General features: G+C 39.8%; 2 pseudogenes; one reads left to right on the forward strand and one right to left on the reverse strand.

The window, feature by feature from the left end:
• Positions 1 to 7,028: 7,028 nt before the first annotated feature.
• On the reverse strand, positions 7,029 to 8,265 carry LOC102425701 (annotated as a pseudogene).
• Positions 8,266 to 17,781: 9,516 nt separating this feature from the next.
• Positions 17,782 to 18,494, forward strand: LOC111826327 (annotated as a pseudogene).
• The last annotated feature ends 7,577 nt before the right edge of the window (positions 18,495 to 26,071 follow it).

A 26,071-nucleotide genomic window follows, 5' to 3' on the forward strand; every position in this document is an offset into this window, starting at 1 on the left:
ATGGTTTAACTCCACATCTTTGTCAATGACTGTACCAACCTGGGTGGTGATATGTGTCCACCATCAATATATCAGTCATATACCCAAATTACTTAGATTCAACATAACAACTAAGGTCATGGTGAAATGTTTTATGACAGAAAGGATGCATAATGACTGATAGCTTAGTATATATATCTAAGGAATATAGGATGACAAATATAGACAGTACACTGTCTAATCCTTGAACAAGGGGGAGAAGTAGTGATGGCAGCAGCTTGATCTTCAGATATTTGTCACCATCTTAGTAGAGAATCCAGAAAAACTTGTTTCTGTTGAAGCCATCCTCCACTCCATAGAGTTGAACTTTTTATTTGCATGTGTTAAAATGCAAACATCAGCAAAATAAATGTAGATGATTCTTTAGGGTTGTGGTAGAGTAACTTTCAGATATATCGACACACTTATAGCATAATTTACCTAACATCTATTATTAAATCTATCCTAATTTCTTTAGATCTATAAAAACTAACATATATCCTTTTGTGTGTACTATGCATAATTTTACCCTTTTTCTGGAGTGTTCCATTGACTACAGACTGTGATCTTTCCCAACTCTCCTATAATTTACTGGACATGGAGTTCCCACACTCCAGTTTTCTGGTGATTCTTCTTTTTGTCTATCTCAAAACCTAGAAGAAGGAGCTTTCTGAAGTCAGGTGTATAAATACTTAGGACTTGAGTTTTCCTAATAAGTTGAGATGACCTGGAAACACAGTTCCTGTGGAAGAGACAGCTAGCTGTCTGCCAGAGACTCACGTGCTCCTTCCATGGTGTAGAATTGCTGAGTCCCTGAATTACCCCTGGCAGAGAGATAACCTGAACAAGAAAAGTGTTTGGAATTTATAGGAGTGAAAAATAAACTTGTGTTAAGCCACTGAGATTAGTGTTAAGCTACTGAGATTTCAGGGTTTATCTGTTATAGTAGCTATTGTAACTGCTCTCATATAATTCCTTACAATGAAAGTAATTGAGCTTAGCTGGAATACAAAAATTCATAGAACCAGAATAACTTCCTTTGCTGAAAGGTCATAACAGGACAGTCTCTGGCTAATGGTCTCTTTTACAAAGAAAACACTGCTACTCTTATTTTCCTCTTAAATAGATTTCTAAAAATATGTTTTCAGGATCAAATTTTTTTTATTGGCATACAGTTGTCATACTTTTTCTCTACAATATAAAACAGGGAAAGTTCATAAGTAAATGTGTATTTTGCTGATTCAGCCAGTACCTTTTAACATCCCACAATCATTCTTTGATTCTGTAATTAAAGATATGAGACAGAAGAATAAAAAAGATAATGAGACAATCATATCCTAAAATATTAAAAATGAGTAACATTGCATGATTCACCAACAGTTGAGTCTGTAGCCCTTTTAAACAATGATTTTTCCCCCCAATCTGGTGACTATGAGTGTCAGACAATTAACATAGGATTTTGGACTCATGGTCTAAAAGAAAATGGGGTGGGGGCTGGGTGGAGGGGTGCAAAGGAGGGGAAAATGGGGACATCTGTAATAGTGTCAACAATAAAAAAAGAAAATAGATTACTCTCTAAATTTTAGCTTCTGCCACCGTTTTTTCAATTCAAGTGTGTATGTGTGTGTATATTTATTAACACTTTTTTTTCACACATTTTTCAGTGTAGGTTAGAAAAAATAGAGACAAAGTGGCTGTTCAGCAGGATATTTCAAACTTATGTGGGGACAAGACCTTATTGTGCAGTATTCTCCTAATGTTGCAGGAAGTAAAGCATCCATTGCCCCTGGCTTCCAAAAAATTCTGATACCACCCACCATTATGGAGCAAATCAGAAGTGCTCTTCCATAAGTTGTCCAATATGAGGAGACTTTTTTTTTTAAATTAAGTTCTAGATTCTGATGTACCTTCTTTTATAAGTGATAAAGATGTTGTTGTTGCTGGAGCCTTCATGGTATTTTGATCCAAACCTTACATGTAAGGAAAATTAAAGCCAGAGGGAGTAATTACACATTTTCAAAATATTAAAACAGAACATTTAGCAAACTAATATCAAAGCACCAACCACATATCTACCAAAATAGCTATTTGGCAGAGTAAGTGAAAATTACAGAGAAACAAATCAGGCAACATAACACCCCAGCCATAATTTTCACTTTTCCACCATGTGTTTTGGCACCGTGTGTTGGCCCAGTGATAAGCCCACAGCAGCACTGGGCTGGATCCAGTCCCAGCTCTGTCATGGATTAGTTATGGTACTTGGATAAGTCACTTACCCCTCTCTGTGCACTGTTCTCATCTATAAAATAGAATAATGCTTACTCCATCTACCTCATCATGAGGACACAATAGTACCACATGTGAAAATGTAACATTTAGTGTTGACAGTCAGGACTGCATCATCTTGGGTCTCCGTTACAAAACGGACCACATACAAATGTGATCTGTTTAACCTTATTGCCATTCTGGCTTGCAATGTGTATCTCAGGCTTGATACAGTTGAAAGAAATGAGCAGTGCAGTTTCTGAACTTACACTAAGAAATTATCTACCTACATGACAGTAAGTAGTTAACCCAAGAAGACTGTATCTATATGTAGTATATTGATATATGTAGATATTTGTAAATATATTGGACATACAATGTTTTTAACTCACTGGGTCTCAAAGCACAGTTCAGGCACTCCTCTGGGTTCCCATTCCTGTTTCAGGATGTCTGCAAGGTCAAACTTTTCTCCTAATAGTACTAAGACAGTGATGGCGAACCTATGACACACGTGTCAGAGGTGACACGCGAACTCATTTTTTTGGTTGATTTTTCTTTGTTAAATGGCATTTAAATATATAAAATAAATATCAAAAATATGTCTTTGTTTTACTATGGTTGCAAATATCAAAAAATTTCTATATGTGACACGGCACCAGAGTTAAGTTAGGGTTTTTCAAAATGCTGACACGCCGAGCTCAAAAGGTTCGCCATCACTGTACTAAGACCTTGTTTACCTCTTCACTCTCTCTCTCTCTGAATGCAATTGCGTTTTCCAGGGGCCACATGACAGTGTAGGGCAGGGGTCCTCAAACTTTTTAAACAGGGGGCCAGTTCACTGTCCTTCAGACCATTGGAGGGCCGGACTATAGTTGAAAAAAAAAACTATGAACAAATTCCTATTCACACTGCACATATCTTATTTTGAAGTAAAAAAACAAAACGGAAACAAATACAATATTTGTATTTGCATGTGGCCCGCGGGCCATAGTTTGAGGACCCCTGGTGTAGGGGATTGGATACAGAAGCAGGAAAAGGGATCTAGCTGTCTTTTCTTAAGTATCATGAATTACAAATTTTAAACAATGCCAGTCTTCTTACTCAATTTGTATGTATATCTGAAAAATGTCTTACTTTAAATTTCTAATACAGTAAATGTCAGTAACTACAATCCAAATAAACAGAAGTGTTTTATGGTCCTTACTCATTTTTAAATAGTGAGGGGGGTTCCTGAGACAAAAGTTTGAGAAACATGCATTTAGATTCTACTCAATTCTCTCCTCATGAAAGAACTGTCAGAATTTTTTATTTTTTATTTTATTTTTTATTGGAAGTGTTTATTTCCTGGTCCTATTTGGAGTTTTGTCATTGTAATCCTCATTCTGCATTCTCTTTAGGTTCTTTGTGAACCATGTTGATCTGTGTTGGAATAGTTGCTCCTTCAACAGAACTGCTATAGCAAATGCAGAAATATTTCAGCCCTTTTATCTGTACATGCTGTCTTCTCAGGTGACAATCAGCATTCCTCTGGTCTAGGTAATCTGCAAAATGCCCAGGCTCGCCGCCTTTCCATCTGCTTGTGATGTAACTCGCACAGTTCATGCTATCTCCTTAAGAATTGCATTGAAGCGTTAGATGGAGATGATAGCCATTGACTTTTGGCAGAAATGAAGTCACTTCTAGGGATGTTTGAACTGTGGTAATGACACTGCTCTCCAGAAACAATTGACTCTGTAGGCTTCTTATATGTAAGTCCCTAACACTTTTCTGGCTGCTGAAATTCAGTACCTTGGCATTTCACTCTACAACCTCACTGTATACTCTACAAAGTTTAGTATGAAATATGTAAAGTACCTTAAGAGCACAAAAATATATTGTCAACCAGGTTTTTGTTATTTTCCCTTGTCAATAAAATATTTTCTTTAAACCGGGTTTAAAGAAAGGTTGATTGCTTTTATATGTTTTAGTCATAGCTGTAGATAATTGCTATATATTTGGAATAAAATTAATATCTATTTATTACACAGCTAATAGTATTCTCTGCAATGGATCTAATGCTACCTTTTAAAAAAAAATCCTCACCGGAGGATATGCTTTTATTGATTTTTAGAGAGAGAGGAAGGGAGAAAGGGAAACATCAATATGAGAGAGAAATATCAATCTACTGCCTCTAATACACATCTGGGCTAGGGATGGAACCCACAACCTGGGTATGTGCCCTGAACGGGAATCTAACCTGCAACCATTTGGGACAATACTCAACCAACTGAGCCACCCAGCCACAGCTAATTCTACTTTTCGGATTGCTGTTGTTAATCTTCACCCAAAGATATTTTTTTCACTGTTTTTTAGAGAGAGTGGAAAGGAGGGAGGAAGGGAGAAAGAGAGAAAAACTTTGAAGTGAGAGAGACACATTGATTGGTTGCCTCCTGCATGCACACCCACTGAGCTGGGGATCTACCTGCAACCAAGGTATATGCCCTTGACCAGAATCAAACCCCTTCGGTGTGTTGGTTGGCGCTCTAACTACTGCACACACTGGCCAGGGCCTAATCCTACTTTTAAGCCAACAGAATTGTATTGGCTGGATTGTGGAATGTTTATCTTCTTCATATTTTCTTTTTTGGCATGAATTCATAGGTCCTCGCATTAGGAAGTCCTCAGTTAAAAGGAATCTTGTCAGCCCCAACTTACGAATAATTTATGTATAAAAAGAGATAGCATAGGCTCCAGTTGGGAGGCACTCCCCCAGGGACAGGGAGTCTCTTGGCCCTGCCCAGTTGAAGACACTTAGAGAGTAATCAGAACGTTTCCTGCATGCTGTTTCAGGGAGACCTAGGGCCCCCTAGAACCCTGATCAGAGGTTCTGGAAGTGAAGGGAACCCTGCACATGACAGCCCCCACTCAGACTCACAGAGGATGTCCCACATTAGAAATCCTGAAAATTCCACGGGGCGAAACCTGCTTAACCAGGCCCCAAATTCCTTTGACTTCATTAGCCACAGAAACCTTTAGGAGGGCCATATTTGAATAAGTCCTAGGACACTTCTGTTATCACAAAGCATTATTTGGGAAGCATGGACTAAGAGAGAAATCCACCTCTTGAGTCATTATAGAGAATTATCACAATGTGATGCCCACAAGTGTCCACTTTTCCTCTTTCTTTACCACTTGTTCCAGGTGCCACCAAGCAGAGGTTGATCTGCATCCTTAGCTGGAGGACAGAGTGCATGTTCTGACAGGAGCTAGGTCATCCACATGGGGAAGCCTGGCGGAATACTGTCTTCTGTACCTTACCTCTATTCTGAATTGCAAATCTATCTACTTAATATTCAATGCTTAAAGGATAGCCAGTAAGGAAATTGGAACTGGTGGTACTAGTTTTTTTTACCTTCAAGTTTGGAGAGTCACTATAACTTTGAAATAAATGTATTTAAGAGCAAAGGAAATCATTTAGCAAAAGGAAGAAATCATTTAGGATGAAAGGGAAAATGAAAGCATGAGAACCTTTTTAACTCAAAGCACTACTAAATTTGGCTCACAAATGGCCAGATCCTTTATATATATCCTGTAGAGGGGCACTCATCATCAACAAATATTTCTTGAAAAATATCTGACCCTGTAATAATTTGTTTTTCTGAGGCAAAGCTGTGTGATGAAATAAATCCACTTGAACACACACAGCCTCCAGGACCCAGGAAAATCAACATTCAGCCATTGTTAGTTATCGCTTCCAAATATCCCACAATCAAAACTGGAAATTAAGAGCAATGAAATGCCAAGAGCACAGATGTGTGAAAATGCTGACTGAATGTAGAACTGGTATGACATCTTAAATATATCTGATCTGCCAAGTCTTCCCTGGAATACAACAAGAAAACATGTTAACTGAAGAAATGATACTCCAAAGTCAACTTCAATAGGTAGACTTAAAAAAAATCTTTTGGAGGCTTTTCTATGCAGGTGTCTCCGAGGAACACAGTTACCCCAAGAGTTCAGCTACCTTAGTGATGGCTCTTTTCTTAAGCAGCCCTATCACTTATTTGAAGTGGTGATAGTGTAGTTTTAATATGAAATGAACTTCAGAATTCTTCAAAAGGTTATCACTGGGGGAATGTTCTCAGTTTCTAAGGACCCTGGGAGAAAAATTAAAACAACAACACCTCATTAGGATAAATTGAAAATATGAACCAACTGCTCCTCATACTAGAGCAGTGGTTCTCAACCTGTGGGTCGCGACCCCTTTGGGGTCTAACGACCCTTTCACAGGGGTCGCCTAAGACCATCGGAAAACACATAATGATTACATATTGTTTTTGTGATTAATCACTATGCTTTAATTATGTTCAATTTGTAACAATGAAATTGGGGGTCACCACAACATGAGGAACTGTATTAAAGGGTCGCGGCATTAGGAAGGTTAAGAACCACTGTACTAGGGCAAGAATTAAGTTGTTTGTAGTTGAGCTTGGTTACTTCTCTTCCTAGATAGGCTTGGTGCTTTACCTCTGTGGACTCAAAATGGAAAAATAACTAAGAAAAATAAATCACTTAGCAAAAACATAAAAGGTAGTGTTTTATACATCCCCTTCCCCCCAAAGAAGTGCCTTTATTTATTTGCAGGGCTTAGGAAAGGGAAAATAAAGCTCTAGGAAAAGGAAATGTCAATAGAGGTCTTCAGTGAGGGCCTGGGTGCAGTACTGGTTCTGGGAGGGTCCAGGTTGGAGTTCTGCCCCTGCTGCTGGTCACTTTCGGGCTGTGAGGATGGTTTTCCCGCAGTCACTCCACCGGTCCCCTTTGGGCCGCAGCCACTGGCCTGAACACCTTCTCAGCTCTCCATCAGCACGTCACCCTGCCCCAGCTCTTCACCGTACAGAATCTCATAGTTGCCAAGAATTTCCTTTGGGGGAGGGAGGGGACTTGGTCCATTTATAGTCCGGAGTTTCTCTGTGAGGATCCGCAACCTGGAGGGTACGGATATGATCCTGGCCCTGCTGGAGGCGAGAGATCTGGACACATACCCTTCAGCCTGTCATCTAGGACGCTGTCGTAGCCCTCACACTCGGAGCAGTGCTTGTCGTTGTTCATCACCAGCGCCAGGCTCTCAGGCTCTGCGTGAGGACCCAGTGGATCTTGTCGCACAGGGTGCTGGTCACCCCTTGCCTCGGGCGCTCAGCCACAGGCTGCTCACTGTCCACAGGCCCTCGTGGATGTGGTTGTGGCCCTCCCGTGTTTCTGAATGGCAGTGACGGTGCAGTGACCAACACGCTGTCCACTCGCTGGTGCTGGGGGTGGATGTGATGGTGCAGAAGCAGCAGAATCCGCGCTTGTACAAGTGACAGCGCAGCGGGCGGTGGGTAGACACCAGGACATTCCAGTGCAGGTCGAACTTCCTGCTGCGGGTTAGTAACCGGTGTTGAGAGAGAGAGAGAGAGAGAGAGAAAGAGAGAGAGAGAGAGAGAGATCACGTAGGCTTCCCTAGTGGACGGAGACACAAACAAAGATGTTTTGCTGTCCTGGGACCGCCTTTTAATTTGCGAGAGCTTGTTGGTCAGAAAGGCGCCCTTGCCCTGGGCTTTGACACGAGGCTTCATGATCCAGGTGCTAGAGGGGCTTTTCCGGAGCCTCCGCCAACAGGTTGCAGCCCGCGGGCAGCAGGTAGGTGATGGGACAAAGTCCAGGGAGAGGCATTCTCCATTCTCATCTTTTTCCGCCAGAGGACTCCCTTCTTTCTCCTGCTCTTTCCTACATCCTTTAATATCCTTGCCCATCAGATCCTTCCCAGTCCGTTCATGGTGGTTTGGAAAGTGGTTGCCTGTTTGATTGTCCGAGAGCCATAGCTAGTTTCGATGCTTAAAGACTTTTCGGATGGTTTGCATGCTCCTCCAGTGAAAATTCCAAGCATTTTCTGTCATCCTCTCTCTTCAAAATGATCAGCACTGACTTCTCCATATCAGGGACGCATTTCACTGTCCCTGCCATAATCCACAGGTTCTTATGTCCAATTTCTCTTCAGTGTCACCGACTCTTGCCTGGGGTGCTCACCTGATGTCAGATCACTTTTCCTCACTTCCTCATGGCCACGCTGGGTGATCTGGGTCCCCATTACTTCTTGGGCCTTGTCTCCCCACACCTTCCCCACCCTCCAACCCCCTCTCCTGCCCCAAGCATTCCTTGTGGTTTATACTTTTTAAGCCTCTTTTTTCCTCTCTCCTTTTTCACTCTTCTATTTTTACTTAATGATAGATTTTAAGATATTTACACTGGGAATTCTAATAACATTAATTTTCAGCACCATCTAGCCAAACGATGTGCAATAAATATTTGCTAATGATAACATTTTAAACTACTTTCTCTAGTGATGGTACCGGGGAACTACTTTCTGCATACATTTTGCACAATTGGTCATTTGCTTTAATTTATTTGACCAGTTGTAGTTCCCTGTTAATTGGATACAAGCAGTGGATGGACAAATAATCAAATTACCTGGACCAAAGTCTTATAATCTGATATTTTATAGGAGCTTCATAGAAATGCTATTCCTGGGTCTGCAGTCTCAGCACTTCAGAGATTCCACATATAAATGATGTCCTACTACAACTCACGATATAGGATAAATTTGCACTGAGCATGTCTTAATGCTTATTTCACTTGTTTCCCCTTTTGGAAGCACTACCAAGCTTGAATTCATTGATAATGACTTAATCAGTTTCTTTGCAGGGAAAAATCCTCTTTAAGATGTACTCGATGGACTCAAAATGGAGAACCTGCGTGAGTCCCAATGCTTTTACATAGGCATTCGTTAGATATTTGTTTGGGAAGATCACTGCAAGAAAAGTATTTTTGTTTCACGGAAACATCTTGAACTACTTTACTATGCTTTTGGGTCATAAACACTCCAAACATATTTCGTCAAACACTCTTTCTTCAGCTTTGAAACCCATGTGGATAGCCAGGGAAAAGCAATCTCTGTGTTTCTAATTAATTTACACTTGACTCATCAGAATGTTGTTTTCTAAGAGCTATTTGATGTGTAAGACCCCTTTTGAGCCTTTCAAATATGGCTTCTAAGCATTTTTCCTTTGAACCAGAAAGTCGTCCCCCCCACCCCTCACCCCGCCAAAGCAAATGGAATTCAATTCTCAAAAGGCTTGATTTGGTTTAAAAAATTGTCAGACTCACACAATGTGACAAACGTGTTCTCGCACTTAAATGGATTAACTCATGCAGTAGGCACTAAGAATTAAAGGGCATTTTATGCCATTAAGCAAAGATTTAGTTAAAATGGCTGCAGTGTTAATGACATTTTTGTTTATTTAGCAATGCTCTCAGATAAAATAACATTAAACACACTCATGTGAATGGGTATAAGTACTGCTGTAGGAAAATGCAAAAGAATTAAAAAGTTTTATCTGAAAAACACACATTGGTCTTTATAATTGTGTACAAAGGGTTTTGAGTATTATCTCCCTGGTTTCAGTCCTAAAGTCAATGTTGTACACAGGAGACTTAGACATAGATTGGCGTCACTCAATATTGCTTCTCCTACCTTTTATATAGTGATCTTAAAAGCGGTGATTACTACAGTGAAATACAGTGACAGATCTGGAGCATGCCCATTGACAAATGTCCCAGGCTGTCATGTTTCATTACACTTGCATAGTCCAAGGGTGTATGAGTATTACATTTTCATCTAAATGTCTTTCTGGATATTAGTCTTACAAGTACAGTTTTGCTTTCTATCTAATAGCCACTTAGTTTGAAATATCCACATTGATTTTTAAATTCATTGTGTCATAATTTTCTGACTTACTTTTTACTGATTCATTGTAGCAAAATTTTGTTTAGGGCTTCCTGTCAACTCACATTCTACATAAACAAATTTTTGAAAGTTCTTTTCACTACCTTTTTTCTCAAACATATAAGAACTCTTACATATGCCCTTGTGATTTCTTCTATCATTTATACCCAGATATCTTCCTTAATTCAGGCACAAACTAATTCATCAGCTCTTTATAACTTCTGGTTAATGATTACTTATTTAATTTTCTTAGCGTTTTGAAAGACAATTTTAGTTTGCAGGCAAGACTATACAGAAGATTTTGTATGATCACTGCATTTGTTGGGCAGTTATATATTTTTATGACACTATTAGATCCCACTAAGTGTGTAAAAACCATCTAAATACGATAGTTTATTAGGCTTCTTCCATAATAATATTTGTTGGAAATAGCATTAAAACCAAGGCAGTTTGATCACAGTATAAAGACAAATGCAGATCCCATAGAATTCAAAATGGTTTTGTATAGAAGCAGGTATTGCCTAACTTCTGAAAGTTTTTAACATACTAGTTAGAACAAAACCTACTTCATAGGTTAAGTTCCGAAACATTTTCATAGAGGTAATATCCGAACCAGTAACCTTTCGATGCATAGGATGATGCTCAACCAACTGAGCCACACTGGCCAGGGCCAAGAGAGCACTTTGTAAAACACTATCACCATCTCCCCACCCCTGCCACCCCTCCACCACCAGGAGACTTTCATTTTCAGGCAGCATCTGTCATGTAAGATGAAGTGGCTCTGGATGTTTTTGTCACAAGTCAGAGAGCAGTACATATATATTTTGTGGCCTGATTCCCTGATGAGCTATAACAAACAGCTAAAGCGGACTCTCCACTGGTGGCAAACAGCTGTTGGCAACCACTCCGCTTCAGTTGTGGATTATAAATACATTAGTTAAGATCAATTCTCGTGTAGGATAAAATTCAAAGTATCATCAAAGAACAAGGAGGCCTAAGTGATTGCCTTCCAGTAGATCCAGTTTGACTGCAGTTGGAATTCAGATGAATAAAACTGATCTGAATGATCAAGAGTGGTGGTTGTCCGATGTATATTTAGTATAGCAACTTTCATGCCTCTGTTATGTTTTCCTTTCTTTGAACTCAAGGGTAGACTGGGGGAATGTTACTGGAACAACATGCTTTCATTCAGGCCAGCAGTGATCTTCAGAAGACATAGTAGGGTTTGTAAGACTTTTCTCAAATTTCAAGACAGCTGTCCTATTGTGGAGTCATCCACGTGTTTCAGTGGGCTAGGTGTTATACTTACATAAGACAATTGGCTATGTGCTTAAGTTTAAAAATGCTCTCAAAATACTAGTTAGTCATTGTTTTAGGTTGTAAAAGTAGGGTATCCCAAAGCACAATATACTAACATTTATTTTAACATGGAAATATTTTTAAATACACTAGGTTGTTAAATCCTCACAGCATGGTGCTTTTTTTAAAAAATGGGAAAATATTTTTAATATTTTGTTTTTACCAAGGGGAAACTGCTCTAAAAGAGAGAGGGCAGTTTGATGTTTAAAATTGAAAGAGTAAATTGCTGCTTTATCCTATAAGTGTCTTTGAAGGTTGGAAATGAAAAATATTTTTAATTTAAAAGTGAATTTGGAGATCTGAGCATGCTCACTGTACATCACTTTAAAATTATTAAAGTAGTTTGATTTAATAGAGTGAACCTTCTCAAGCTGAGGAGTACTTCACTTTGTACTGCAGAAGCTCAGATGCTAGAACCTGATCACTTTCCAGCTGAAGAGCTTATAAAAAATATGAAGTACTCTAATAATTTTAAATTACTCTATAATGCACATTTTCAGGTCTCTGATCACCTCCAAATTCAAGTGCTTATAAAACCGCTCCCATAATTTTAAATTGCTATGTGCACAGTGATTTAAAATTGTGAGAGTGCTTCAAAGTTTTTTAATAAGTGCTTTAATTTAGAAGTGAGTTGAGCAGTTCTCCAGTATAACTTCAAGGAATTATTAAACTGATGTTAAAATTTATCCTCTGGAAAAGATTACATTATGTATAAAAGGGTGAGGCTCCAAAGGAATAAATATGAAGATGAAGGTGCCAAATGCTTAGGAACAACCAGTAAGGGAAATGAGATAATAGGGTCCTGGAGGGCTTTGTTTTGTTAACTTTGCTCACTGCTTGCCTGAGGCTACTCTTCTTGGAAACTCTAACAGGTCTTTCAGTTCTGTTAAGGTGAAAAAAAATGCATTTAGAGAACTTCACTTTAGATTCTCAGCATTTTCAAAGATGTCAGGAAATTTCTCCTGAAATTATGGGAAAATGGCATTGTTAGCTGAAAGGAATATATCTTAGCAAAAGCGGGGAGAGAAGAGAAAGAGGGAGAGGGGAAGAGGTGTGTGTGTGTGTGTGTGTGTGTATATATATATATATATGTATATGTATATATATATACACACATATATATATATATATATATATATATATATTGAGAGAGAGAGAGAGAGAGAGAGAGAGAGAGAGAGAGAGAGAGAGAGAAAGGAGAGGAGAAAGGGAGAGAGAGAAAAGAGTGGAAAGGTGGGATGGGTGAGTTTATTGTTGAGCAGGTCTTCCCCCCCTGGTTAGTCCAGTACCTTCTGGACATTCGTAGCTAATATATCATTTTCCAGGAATGTTTCATATTGTACTCATGAATAACATGAAATTGTTTTCATTAAGAAGAGAATTCTTTGCGTGAACCAATGGTTCTGTTCACTGAAGAGAAGCACTTCGATTTTGTTTTCTGACTACAGCATTATTATTACAATGCGTCAGTTAATTTGACTGTAAACATGCTACCCTCCTACATAGATTTAGCATTATCCTACATATTTAGGGGATAAAATATCTTATGATGTGCCAGCTTCCAACAACCTGTTTTCCATGCCTTTCCCAGCTTCTTTCTTATGCTGCTCAGGTCAACATGGCCGTATGCTTGGATTAAGTCACTTGGTTTGTCTGACTACACTACCCAATGTGTCTGAAATATCAAACTGTTTGATGGGACACAAGGCCTCTCATATATTTAACTAGAATTGTACAATGTCTTTGGTTAATAATACTAAATTGAAATACATGAAAGATAAGGATGTCCTTTTGTCAAATGATTGAAGGTTTGGGATTTATATGTACTGTGATTCTTTCTACATATCCAAATGTATTGACAATGCTACTTCTAAGGCAAAGACATTTACATTTTATTAAGTTGCAGATGAAATAAAGGGAAATTGACTGCGTGTTTTAGCCGTTCATGTTTCAATATGGGAAATTATATACGTCATTGGATCCTAAGGTATAATCATTGGGTGAATGTTAGTTATTATGAACATTGCTATAAATATTACCGTGCCCCAAAACATTTGAAATCATTCCTCTCATCTCCATTTTGGTTTCTATAAATATTCTTTGAAAATAACTACATCTTATTATGTTTTCTAAATATAGAAGATTAATTCTGTAACTGCAGGGAAATCAGACATTCTGAAATGTAATACCTTATACATACGCAAAGTAAAGAACCGAAAGGATTTATGTGAGACCTTAAAAATAAAGTGGCTTTCCTTAAGACAATTCATCATTTGTCCTGTATCACCATTTCCTAGAACTTTTCTAGCATTGCTAAGACAAATTGCGTTCTGAGTCCCCAGGAGAAGAGCCACGAGTGGCCTGGAGGTAGGGACTACCCTGACCATGAAGCTTCATGGAAAGACAGGAGTTGTCTAGTCTCGTAAAAGTCATTGGTTTGCTTTTATTGCCAGAGTCTAGTTATAATCTCAGGGTAGAATGATCTCATTGTTTTCTGCCTGACATGATTTGTTTTTACTTCTTAGATCTCCGTAGCACTCATTTAAAAAAAACCCTACCCACTGGTATACTGGTGTTTTTCTGACTGGGGACAGGGAAACAGTGGGGAGGGAAGGACAGAAGGAGTTTTTTTTTTCTCTCTGAGTCAGTTCTAGGCAGTGAATATGATGTGTTTTTCTTACAGTTGTGAATGGAAGACCATCCCTTTTTAACTGCCCAGCTTATTAGTCATATGCATTGCCTTAAGATATTGCCCCCCAAATCAATACCCTCATTTCCTTCCCATCTGCCTAGACCAAGATAATTAGGCTCTTTACTTTGTTTTGTGTATAATGAAGGAGGCAAGCAGTGCTAGTAGGGAGAAAAGGCTCTTTCCCTGTGGTAAATGTATTGACATTTACAGACACCGACCGAGCACAACATGGAGAGAGTAATGAGAAATTTGACTGCTTTCCACACTTTCTCTGCTTCCTGCTTCAGAGCTGCTGCATCCCACAGTGAATTATTAGCTACAAAGAGAAGGGACTGCTTAGGGACTGACAATTGAGAGCATTTACAATTAGCTGAATTGATTAACCTTTACAAATGCTGTTACTTTATGAGGTGTTTTTCTCAGCCCTGGTTGAACAGTACGCTTTATTGATTCAACACACTCCTGTACGGAAGCCCCGATTTGTTTGAATCCCGGTCAGAACGCCTGCCTTGGTCATCGCTTCTGCATGTTCTTGGGAAAATTTGACACCGAAGACTGACTGGCAGGATGTGAATGGGGTATGTGTCTTTCTGTTGGAAGGGTGTACAACCAGCAGAAGCCAGGGTACACACCTGCCTCCCGGCATCCCCATCTCCAGGCTGTAGTCAGAGGATGCCCGCCTCTGGGCCAGCCCTCACTGCCCCTCAGGTCCCAGCCCCACTCCAGGTGAGTGGCCTGCAACAGGAAAAGAGCCACAGATAGTCCTCCGAGGTTTCCAACTCCTCTGTATTCCCTAGTATTTTTTGGTTTAGGTTTCCTGAAATAACTTGGATTGTGCCTGTGTATATGTAAGGGGAGGGGGTGGTGGGAAATTGTCAGAAAAATTAGAATTGTATATAGCTCAATTTATAAAGAAGATTATAGACTAACTTTGAGTGCCACTTTGGCTATGGAAGCCAAAATTGATGACAGAAGCATTTTCTTTTAATCAGTTTCATTCAAAGAAGCTCTGTGTTGAGAATAATAAGTATCACCTAGAAATGGCCACCTTCTATCCATCATGCCCCATAAAACTACATGATTATGAAGTAAATACTATTTGGATTTTTCCTTCCCTTCTTGCTTCCCTCCCTATCCACTTTCTTCCTCTTATCTCTTCTTTATTCTTCATTTCAAGGGGTAAATTTTTGCGATCTTAAAGATCAAAGGACAGTTTGAAATACTACAGAGTAAATCCATCAGCTGTTCCACCAGTGTTCCTACAACCCATTCTGCACTCAAGACCAGTTACAGGATTTGCGGGGTCCAGTGCAAAATGAGGATGCAGGGCCGCTTGTACATAAATTATTAAAAGCATCTAAACAGCCCTGGCTGGTTTGGCTCAGTTGGTTGTTGTCCAGTGCATGAGAAAGTCATGGGTTTGATTCCCAGTTAGGGTACATATCTAGGTTGTGGATTGGATCCCCAATGGGGGTGCATGTGGGAGGCAACCAATCAATGTATCTCTTTCACATGGATGTTTCCCTGGGTCCCTCCCTCCTCCCCTCTTTCCCCCTCTCAGATCAATAGCTGTAATTTAAACTTCCCTAATGTGAGACTGGTTTATTCTGGATCATACTGAATTGCATCTGTTCACATTTGAACTGCTGTTTAGTTGTGTCTGAACTAAGAGCATCATCCTTATGCATATGTTTTTGCATAGCAAGGGAACCGAAACCAGACCCCGGTGACCTGAAACACTTTTATCCATGCCAAAGTTCTGAGATTGGCTTGTTTGTTTTGCTTTTTGTGATTAAACTCAGTATTTGTCTTGATGTGCATGCAAATATGTGTGCATTTATTCTTACATAATACATGTACATATTCAAATGCCCAGGATTTTTCATACATATATGTGCATAACAAAATTGAGTTTAAAGCACTCCAAGACACAGATGAACAATAATGGAAGGCAGCCATTTTTTAAAAATGAAGAATTGATGCATTTTTAAAGAAAAAATCAGGGAGCTGCTCTCACAATGTCTGTGGCTTTCACAGCATGACAAACAAATTAGAAAACAGCAGATGCAGCACAAATTAAGATGTATTTAGCACAGCAGCCCATCAGATGTGTGAGCGTCTTTTGTAACTCAGCTTTGCAAGGTTGATGCATTGCACTTTAGACAGCTGATAATGAACCCTCCTAGCAATTAGAAGTGGAAATTCTAAGGAATCAAGATTGTGCTGTTCCCAGTGGGCCCCCAAAGAAAAAAAAAACCCAACTATGTGAAACTTCTTTATGGGCTTGCAAAACAAAGAGTGTTTCCATTTATATACTGGCGTGCTTAAATTTCTCTTGCCTTTTAAAAATTTCTGCTTCATTTTAATTACCATCCGATTCTAAAGTGTCATTAAATAAGTATGAATTCTGTTGCAGTTACACGCATTTTATGGCCAATACAACATCTTTCCTTTATGGGATGCATTATTTAGTAATCTTACATTAAGACAATAACTTCAATCATTGTGCCTTCAAACAGCAATAAACATGATAATGAGTTTGCCGAGCTGCTTCTTGACTCTGTCATTGTGTTTTCCCTTTAATATTAGAGCATTGTTTTTATTTCTCCTGCAGAGTGTGCCCCTCCCTCCTTCACCCAATTTTGTTTTCTAAAAGTGGAAGCACTTTTGCAGTAGGGGACAAAATGTCAAAGTCCATCACATAGGCCAAATTCTATCCTAATCCGGGACCAAGGTTAATAATGAACTGTTAATGTTCGCTCCCCCTCAACAATATTTGATTTGAGCAAGCATATTATTTCTTTCCAGGAGGAAGGAGTGCCTGGTAGTCACTCTGCAGAGTTAGCCACAGTCCAGCATCTTGTTAAGAATGGGTTTTGATAAATTTAGAGAGTGTGAAAGGACTCACAGGAGAATATGCCAAACAACATAAAGGTGGAAAAACAGTAAAAAATAGGAAAAGGAAACCTAATTGGTGTACTCTGTCTAGGAAAGAGCGATCTGACAGGTGAGTTAAAATGTGATCCTCCTGTGTGAAAAACCTTACGGGACTCTGATATTCAGGTCTTTAAGAAGTCAGCATCACTGGCATCATGTTCCTCTGAGTTTGTTTCCTGCTGTTGTGTTGTTGCAATCGCTATCTTTAATCCCAGACCCCCAAAGAGCAACCTCCCAGGGTCAGTTCTAAGTGAAGTTTAGCAGAGGGTGAGGGTGAGTTGAAACATTACATTCACATTCCTAAGACAAATACAAATGCCCAAGTGCATATGCTGATTGGCCATATTGTGTACACAAAGGACAGAATTCACTTCATAAGGTGGCAGCCTTTCCAAGCTACCCAGAGAGGGGACCAAACAGCATTGTCCTGGGTTCCTGTCTAACTTAGAGAAACCTTCGCCACGTCTGGAGCACTTGCAGATGAAGAGTGGCACCAACCGTGACTTCTTAATGGAACAGTTTGCCCGGCTGAGTGGCTCAGTGGTTGAGCATTGACCTATGGTTCGATTCCTGGTCAGGACACATGCCCGGGTTGCAGGCTCTATCCCCAGTGTGGGGCGTGCAGGAGGCAGCCTATCAATGATTCTCTCCCATCATTGATGTTTCTTTCTCTTTCTCTCCCTCTATGAATGAATGAATGAATAAATAAATGGAACAGTTCATCTACCAAAGGAAAAGTGATGGCATCTACATTATAAATCCGAATAGGACCTGGGAGAAGCATCTGCTGGTGGCTCATGCTATTGTTGCCACTGAAAACCCCGCTGATGTCAGTGTCCTGTCCTCCAGGAATCCTGGCCAGCGGGCTGTGCTGAAGTTCGCTGCTGCCGCTGGAGCCCCTCCTATGGCGGGCCACTTCACTTCTGGAACCTTCTCTAACCAGATCCAGGCTGCCTTCAGAGCTGCCACTCCCCGTGGTTACTCATCTCAGGGCCCACCACTAGCCTCTCCCGGCGGCATCCTATGTTGACCGGTCCACATCCTCTGGGTAACAGACCCTCTTCCGCGCTATGTAGACATCTGCACCTGGTACAAGGCGAGGGCGCTCCCTCCGCAAGCCTGATGGCTGGATGGGGCCCCTGCTCTGCGCATGCCCGAACTTCCGCGCAGGCGCAGGCGAGGCTCCTTCTCCCGGGAGCACCTGCGGGAGCTCACACCTGATCGCTGCTGTTCCAGAGACCCGGAGGAGCCTGGAAAGGATGAGCTGGCCCCTGCGGAAATAACATGGACCTGGGAGGAACTTCGGGGTGAAAGTACTGCTCCAGCTCCCGAGTTTGCTGCTACTCAACCCGAGGTCGCAGCTGGGTCTGAAGGCAGCAGGTGCCCTTTGCTCCCATCCAGCGGTTTCCTGCGGGAGACTGAAGGCTCAGGCTGCGGAGCAGGTAGGAACGGCCACTAAGTGGCCTTCAGCTGTTCTCCCACATGCTCTTAAACATACAAGGAAGCAGAGAGGGTTGAAAACCATGTGACCGAGACGAGAAGTCATGCACTAGCGGGGTGTAATGGGCCTGCAGAACTTTTATTTATTTTTCAATGTTTAAAGATGAATGCAACAATTTTAAAATCAGCGGTTTTCGGACAAAGATTTGGACCTCAGGTTTTTGCTAAGTCAGCTGGCAGTGGGCCTGCATGTTCACGTGGTCACAATGGGCTGCAGGTGGGCTGGCACTCTCCAAGCGCCCACAGTCCCCCATCGTCCACTGCGGCTTCCACCCAGCCCATATGTTAGCTGCTATTTATTGTGCTGTTTGCGCTGTTGGTTTTCTCAGTCCCAGGAAACTTTCATTATGCAACTGATTTCCTTATTTATGTTCCCTGTCTAGCCTTTATAGGTGTTTATGTTTATGGCCCCAACTGTTCTTAGTATCTTCATTTATGAAATCGGAGAGATGAGTTAGGTGAAGTATTTCTCAAATCTACCATCCTATGATTCTGTTTTCTATTTCTATTAGTATAAGCAGACATGAGGGGAAAGTGGATTAACTAGCATAAAGAGAGGAGGAACTGCTAGAAGATAATGTGAAAGAAGCATTGTGCCTTTTTTCCTGATGGCATCTTGAGTTCTCTTTATCTTGAATATAAAGAACGATCATCTCTTACATCTGTACAGTGCCTTAGTACTTTAAAAAGTGCTCTTATATAAAAGAACTTCTTTGAGCCAATTTTATGAGGCTCTTTATGAGGCTTTTTTTCTTTTTAAAAAAAGGACATGGATGGCCCTAACTGGTTTGGCTCAGTGGATAGAACGTTGGCCTGCGGACTCAAGGGTCCCAGGTTTGATTCCGGTCAAGGGCATGTACCTTGGTTGCAGGCACATCCCACGTAGGGGATGTGCAGGAGGCAGCTGATCGATGTTTCTCTCTCATCGATGTTTCTAACTCTCTATCCCTCTCCCTTCCTCTCTGTAAAAAAATCAATAAAATATATTTTTAAAAAAAGGACATGGGTGATAGGCAATAGGTAATTCCATCTAGGATGAACTCCATTGTCGGGGGGAAACTAAGGGCCTTGTCATGGTTTATTCTGTCTGTGTAATTCAATTTTTCATCAAAACGATGACCTTTTCTAAAAGAGTAGCAAATACACTGCCAGGGAATGAAGCTTTTAGAATGTGTTGACTTACAAAGATGGTTTACCCCAGGTTTCCCTTATTATACTGATTTAGGAGGCAGGTAGTATTAGGAATCACCAAGCTTATTACAATTATTTTTACTTCAGTATTGTAAACCTAAAACACGCCATGATGTTTAGGATTCTGATAAGTACCACCGCGCATATGGAAGTCATTGGGCAAACTTACCATTTCTCCATTTCCACCTTAGTGTGAATTTGTAGGGACAATGCTGTTGCAATAAGTATGGAAACATCAGGGTTAGTTGTGGTGCCTGAGAAGGAACACTAGCTTTTCAAGCCCTGTGGCTGGGCCTGCCACTTACCCTTTGTCTGACCTTGGCTTATCTTGGCTTGTCTATGAAAGAGGAGGATTACTTCGGCATAGCCCAGCTTCCCTCGTGAGCTGGACACATGGACCCCTGAATGGCACATTGAATGGCTTCCGTTCCCTTCCTTCCACTACAGTGGTAACTTCTCATTCTCAAAACTTGAAGACAACCAGTGTTTTACAACTTCCCTGAGGGAAGGTGTTTGGTTACAATTGCCAAGACCACTTTCAGAGTCAATATTCAATAATATTGGTGCTTCCAGAAATTGCTTGTATCAGATAATGTGGTGGTAGTTAGACTGAAATATAATGTAGCATAGAATAATGAGATAATGTATTTTCTGGCCCCTTCTTCCCCCTTGTATCTTTATCTCCAGTGGTGCTCATATATCTAATTGTCCAAAGTCCTTTGATCACCCAGATCTTACAACTCTATCTCCTTGAACTAGTCTTCTCTAGATCCTACTCCATTTGCTTCTTCCACCAATATTGGGAAGTCCCAGTTTAGCAAGACCCTGCTCCCTAAACTGATAAAGTAGGTTACTAATAGGGGTGAGCGGCAAACAATGACTTACTTTGATGTCCCTGTGTTCAGTTTGCTTTCTCTTCAGCATGTCCACAACCACAATATACAAACATTATCATTATCACTAATGATAAAATTACAAATACCAAATGGTTGAATGGGATAAGCATTTGGGACAGTCATCAATCTTTCCAACAAGTAGCATAAGGCTGACAAAAAGGGTAAAACTGTAGGATAGCCCAGGACACTGTAGTATTAATGATATTCCTTCTTAGTCCTCACAGGAGCAGTCTTCTGGAGTGGGACCTTTTAATAGGAAAACTCTTAAGTTTCTTCTTTGATTGTGCACATATAATACCAACATTAAGAATTTTTATTAATAAAAGTGTTGGCCTTTTTTGGAACATCCTTTGCTGGATTGTGGTGGATGAAGGAGAAGGAAATCATTGCAGGATTGACTTTATAGTGATAGACATAATGTATTGAGCCCCACAGCCTTGCAAGTTAGTATAAAAGAAACCCAATGATGACAGGACGATCACTATTACTAAACACAGGGAAAGAAAGTGCAGCCTGTTGTGTGGTTTAGGAGCACACTTTTAGAGTAAATTTCTGTATGATAAGCAAAATCTACCTGTTATGCTGAACCTTATTTAATATTCATACTATAGCATTTGACCTTCATTTTCATGCTGTGTAATATTGGTAGTTATCATTTGATATGATAGTTTTAAAATTAAACAAGATTGCCAGCTGAAGTACCCTTACTGCCTTTAATCAGGACTTGAGGAAGATTCTCTCTGGGCAAATGAGCTACATTTTAGGCCTCTAGAAAGGGAAAATCCACATGATTGTTTTGTTGTTTTGCTTTAGTTTTAGGTGTTTTCTCCTCATATTCTCCTGTCCCCCATCACTTCTTTGGCTTGTTCACCAGTATATATTGTCCAATAAAAGGAAACATAAAATGCAGCTCAATTTTATTTAAGGCCAAAGACCCTCTGGACATGAAATCATTTTCAAATAAAGGCCAAGTATTATTGTTTCTGTTGAAATAGATTATTTTCTGTTTCACGCTCAGTTCATTCTATGCTTTTATCTTTCTGTTGAATGTGTTCTCTATGACCTCTTAGCTAACACAGGCTTTGGATATGTATTTCTATGATTATAAAAGTGTGATGCCAAGTTGAATAGGCAAACTTATAACTGAACAATGGCATTTATAGAGCAGACTTGCTGCTAACAATGCTGTAGCATGCCTGCCTTAGAAACGCTGTGTTAATTAAACTGGATTTTGCTGGTTACTTAAATGCTGGATTTAGAACTTCAGTCTTTTTGCATTATGGTAATTTTGACCAACCAAAGGACTTGTATGCATGCATATAATGCGCATAACCAATGGACACAGATAGTAGGGGGGTGAGGGCATGTGCTGGGGGTGGGAGTGGCTGGAGAGAGGTCAGTGGGAGAAAAAGGAGACATATGTAATACTTTAAACAATAAAGAATTTAAATTAAAAATAAATAAAAATAAAAAGTAAATATTTTCTTGCATGTCTAAAGATAGATCTTTCATAATAATACTTTCTAACATTTGCATACATTTTTAAAGTTTATAATATTTTTTCATACATTATTTCATGTAGTCATCACTACAGCCCTGCAAATGGAATATTATTGTCCACATTGTATAGGTGAAAACCTGAGGCTCAGGAATATGATGTCATTTTGCTAACATCAAATATTCAGTAACTGGTGCATCTAATACTGAAACGTGGTCTTCTAACTCCAAGCCTGGGAGACTAATTTCTTGTAATTCTTTTACTTTATGAGTCCGTTAATGCTATTTTCCTTCTATCGAAACCTTAGTTTTCTTACGTTTTCCTCTCTATTTCATGGAAAAATCCCCCCCGGAATGTTGAATATCCTTTGCCCCATCTCCCCCTCCAAAATTACCCTTTTCCTGCTTGACATCGGGACTCATGATCCTCATGTGTTCTGAATCTTACAGCTATTTATGGTCATAGGACCGAAAGCCTTCCTCCAGCACCTAACAAACACTTCTTACATGCATTCTTTTGAGAAAAATACTCATAACAGCAAAACAAAGAGAATTAATGGTGTTTGAAGGGGGTGGGTCCTTATTTCATCACTACAGTAAATTCAAGTCAGAGAAATACCCCTGGCTGCACACCCTCTGAGAAACCATGTGGAAGACACCCAAGAATTTTTTCACATTGGAATGCAAAACCTGGCAGAATGCTGTGATTGTCATTCCTCATTGGTCGAAGGTGCTATTGAGGGCCCGCAGTGAGCCTATGCTGAAGAGAGGCAATTAAAGTGAAAATGTCCCATGTTTACCAAACCTTTTAACACTGAGTCTGGAATGATAAAAGCAGTGCCTCATTAGGCTACTTTAGGACCCCAAATTACTGACTAACAATGAAGTTAACATTGGAGATTAACTGGCCCACAGTGAACTTGAGAAACTTCAAAAGATGTGATTTCAAGATCCAGAATGAAGAGATGGTTTCAGACAGATGGCAAGAAGAGATTTTAGGACAAAGGCATCAGCCAGCCCTCTCTGGGAGTCCCCTGATACATAATGTTGTCATGGGCTAGTCTTGCTTTACAGTTGTTTTCTTCTTTCATTCAAAACTCAGATATTTTTATGAAAACCTCTAATTGTTTCAATAAGGACCCCTATCAGCTTTGGATTCAGGGGTGGAAGATGGAGATCAGGGAGTGGCAGGAGAAAGAGAGAAAGGGAAGGCAGCAGGCTGGTTTATGATTACTAAGGAGTAATTGAAGTAGAAGACCATACCAGGCCTACCTAGACAGAAAGGTCTTCAGAAAATAGCACTCCAGGGACAGGTTAGGCAAAGAAGATTTTGAATTGAGAAATTAAGAGATATACTTGAAATTATTTTGCTATTTAGTGGAGTACTTAAGTTTCTGACTCCTAGAAACTTTGGTGTTTTTTTCTGGTTCTCCTAAGCCAGTCCAAAGCATTCGCCATTTTTTTATCTAATCATTTCATCAGTTTCTGTCAAGGGATTTTACCTGGAAACATTTAAGTAGGTTGAGTTTTAATCATTTTGTGTGTTCAATGGTGGTAAAGGTCATGTAATTTTTGGCCTGGTCTCTTTCTCCAATTGGGCTTATATGTTAAAATATATTACTTAAAATCTCTCAGACTGGCTATCTCCATTTAAATGTATTGTACTATTCTACTAATAATGCCAAAAGACAAATTCTATCAAATTTTATACCGCTTTGGAGACCCAAGGTATCAAAACTCTAAAATTATATGGAATCTCACCCCAAAACTCTATTATGTGATTCATATATCTGTTACAAAAATCTTTCTACATGGTTCTGTTGCACAATAAGGATAGAGAATGGCTGATTTACTAAATTATATGGGACAAATTAAAGACATTCCAACTAAAAGACAACTGACCTCCCAACTGTTAGATTACTCAATATTTTAGGCTCACACTATGTTAGAAGAAAATATATCTACTTAGAAGTGTAAAATGTCCTGCTATATTGGTTCTGTTAGTCATTCTCATCTGAGAAGCTTAACGTGTTTAATCTTTACAATTCCAATGTAGAAGAAAGAGAGATATTCAGAAGCACAGACAGGTCATGATGATTACTTGAAATCTCTGTGAGCCACAGGCTTGAGGGTTTTCTGCCTCCATTCAGTACTTATTCCTACATAAAGAAAATATTTGTTGATGTTGCTGGTATGTGTGTGTTTGTGTGTGTTTCTTCTATTGTTTGTTTATTTGGTATGACTTAAATTATTCAACCACTAGGAAATTCTGAGATCCTTTAAAAAATTAACGTAATGTGCTTAAGTCATTCAACTTTGATTTGCCCTTTCAGGTCTTACTGTGAGTATACAGGGCTGGGCAAAAGTAGGTTAATAATAACAATAACAAATCACACAATAATAAATAAATAATATAAGAATACACTTCGTGTTTCATGTACTCACAACTGCATTTTATTCTTAGGTACTCGGGGCATAAAGCAAATTCAACCTTTAAATCTCAATATAATCAGCAGATTCCAGTCACTTAATTAGTCTCTGAGTTTGTTTACTTCCTTGGACCATTGGTCACCTGAGCATACTGACTGCCACCGGAGAAAATCTCCTGCTTCAACAGTAGCCTCCTTAGAAGCTGTTCCTGAGGTTGCAAAACAGAGTGATTCACAGACTAAATTCACTCCCTGGAATTAAATGATTTATTTAATCAGTTTTCAAAATATAGCAAGAAGCAAAGGCTAAGTATAGGTGTAGGTTTACATACTTAATAGTAGGATGCACCAGGAGTGCTGTAACACACTATCTGAATCCTGTGTTACACAATGTTCCCATGTCCATCTCTCTCTTTTCCGTCTGCCTCATCCGCCTGCTTGCTGACAGTGCAGTTAAAAGGACCAGAGTTGAGGCTTGGAAATGGAACTCAGCAGATATAAGGTCCTCTGACCCATCACTTTCTTGTTCGATTAGAGAGACACAGGGGCAAGAATGCCTGGCCAGCAGCTGTAGATCACTGATGACTTGCTGAGCAGCTATGGATTTTATCTGCGCGTCTCTGGCAGAGGTCACATGGGACCAAAATGAATATCATCAATGGGTGATGGTGTCACATAGGGATCACATTACTGACAACCAAGAGCGATATGATTCATGATTTATGAATATGTAAGGCTTAATCAGTCCTTCCATTCCTGTATATCTATAAGTTAACTCATTTGTGCCATGATTATCTGTGTTCAGCACACATAGGCTGTATTTTTTCTATGTCTAACTTGTCTTACAGGTTAGCAACCTAGTAACTATACTTACGAGACCTTATGTGATTCATCCATGTCATTTGTTTATCTTGTTCTCCATAGAAAAATGAATATCTTTAAATAATACAGCAAACACCATTACAGTCTGTTGTCTGGTGTTGTATTTGCAGAATTTAGAAACATTGTGTTTTTATTTCTAGAAAAGCAACCAGAAAGGGAAAGAAACAAGTCTGCTTTTTTCAATAGTTATTTAGAATAAAAACATGGGTTGAGAGGTTGAAGAAGGCTAACATAAAAAAGGAAAACAATCTAGAAATGATGTGTATAATTTCCTCCCGCCCTCCCTCCTTTTCTTATTTCCTTACTAGAGGCCGCTGGTGCTACTGTCCCCTCAGGGAGGTAAGGAGGCGAAGGAGCAGCTCAGATGGGAAGAAGGAGGTTCCCACCCCACAGGACTCCACCTGGGCAGAAGGGCCTGGGCAGGAGCCTGACATTGAGCAGGGTCCTTCCCTAGGCCGACTAGATTTCAGGCTAAGTAAATCCTGTTTGCTAAATAATTGCATTTTGCATTTAAATGCCCACAACTTGTCAGTTACCGCCAGATTTATGGTAAAGTGAGATGAAAGGAGCGAGACAGATACAGAGAGAAAGTGACACAATATTG

The sequence above is a fragment of the Myotis lucifugus genome, unplaced genomic scaffold (genome assembly GCF_000147115.1).
Source record: "Myotis lucifugus unplaced genomic scaffold, Myoluc2.0 scaffold_0, whole genome shotgun sequence".
NCBI classification, from domain to species: Eukaryota; Metazoa; Chordata; class Mammalia; order Chiroptera; family Vespertilionidae; genus Myotis; species Myotis lucifugus.